Raw genomic sequence first — 1,758 nt, 5'->3', positions numbered from 1 at the left:
AGGGCCCCATTCTACAATAAATATTTCCCAACTTCCCTGTGCAGAAGTCAGGGTGAGGCTGCAAATGCTAAGGAAACTGCTTCTGCATCCCGCCCGCTTGGCAGGCTGAGAACCCTTACACAAAGAAGGTCTGTCTCTGTTTGTTTTCCTCCATAGAAAGTTCCAGAAAAGCCTGGGAAAATACATTAGAGATTCACTCCTCCTGTAGAAGCAGTAATTAGGAAAACAAGAAGATTTGCTTCTGCAGCTTGGACCGTCTTGAGTCTGACCATTGGACATGGTGAAAACACGGACCTGGGTAACCTTACTCTAAGGAGTCTGAAGAAAGACACAAAGACACGGAGACTGACCTAAGGGCATTTCCAGGTTTGTCACACAGCAAAGATAACACTCAGGCAACCACCATTTACAGCTCACTCACGATCCTGTTAACCAGTAGAATCTCAAGGGACCTTACGGGCTCTAGTGTTGTAGAGCAAGCATCAAATAGCAAATGGTTTGCTATCTTCACAACAGACCCATGATCAGAAGAGGAAACCCATTCAGTACATTTGTGATAACAACATGAGAAGCCACTCATTTCCTTCATGATGTTGTCCTTTTACCTCTCGTGTTTGAATTTTATATGGAAATTAAGAAACTATATTCCTTCTGACCTTCTGTGCACAGTTAAATGGATGTGAGTCCTGGGACATGTTGACATAAGTGGTGCAAGTCTCTATTCTGCAGGATTGAGTCATAAAAGTTATGAAGAATAAATAAGGCCTCTGCTAAGAGATATCAAGTGAAATTTAGGAGCTTAAAGAGGATAAAACTGACTATTATGTGAACAAACAATCGGTGATCTGGGACAAAAATAGTTACAATACAACCAAATACGGGATGATAGTTCATTTAACTAACAGAGAAACCATCTGTTGGGTTTCTTGTGCCAATATAGAATAGAGAGATAGTCTATGCAGCATATGAACCACCAAAATAAGGTGCAGTATATTGTACTGACCAGTATTTGGATGCAGGTATTGCTCAAACCACAGCTACTCATAAAGTTTTGGGGGCCCTGAAAGGGTGGAGTCTTGTCAATCACTCACAGTACCAAATCATTCCCTGGCTATAATTCTGAAGCAAGGAGCTCAGAGCACAAGTTTATCAGAAACACAGCACGGGTCAGAATGTTGCAAACCACAAACGTTACCTAACGAACAATGATGGAGATGACTACAAGAAACAGTTCTCTCAGTACGTAAGGAACAAGAGAACTCGTGGAAGTGAGAAGATGTGTAAGAAGCCCTTTCTGCTATCCTTGAGAATCCAGTTTATGAGAAGAAATCCAAGAGGGGGTGCTGTACCAAAATGTCACTTGCTAAGAAGAGAAATCAGGTTACCTGTTTTTCAAAAGGAGAGCCCAGGAACAGCCTGCTTCGAGGAAATGGGATGTTTAAGAAGATTTTGTTTTCATAAAGATAACAAACTTATTGACAAAGCAATGAAAGGAACATTCTTATATTCAAAACACATTTATGGAATTTATTAGGTTGAGTTATCAACAAAGAGAGATAAGCCATTTGGATATTTGAAGATGAAATTCATATGGGAAATACAGGATATATATTTTTTTCTACTACTGCAGATTTTATCATCAAAACTGAGAGAGCCGTGCTGAAGAGATTGCTCAGCAGTTAAGAAGCCTGGATGCTCTTCATCCAGAGAGGATCCATGTACCATTTCCACCTCCCACATGGAGACTCACGTCACCTG

General features: G+C 40.7%; 1 pseudogene; it reads left to right on the top strand.

Moving 5' to 3' along the window:
- Positions 1–277: 277 nt before the first annotated feature.
- Positions 278–1,461, top strand: LOC110341344 (annotated as a pseudogene).
- Positions 1,462–1,758: the final 297 nt, after the last annotated feature.

This window comes from Mesocricetus auratus, unplaced genomic scaffold (assembly GCF_017639785.1).
Source record: "Mesocricetus auratus isolate SY011 unplaced genomic scaffold, BCM_Maur_2.0 Super-Scaffold_100023, whole genome shotgun sequence".
In the NCBI taxonomy this organism is placed as follows: domain Eukaryota; kingdom Metazoa; phylum Chordata; class Mammalia; order Rodentia; family Cricetidae; genus Mesocricetus; species Mesocricetus auratus.
Note: the sequence above shows the minus strand (reverse complement) of the source record. Positions and strands in the feature narration are given on the sequence as shown.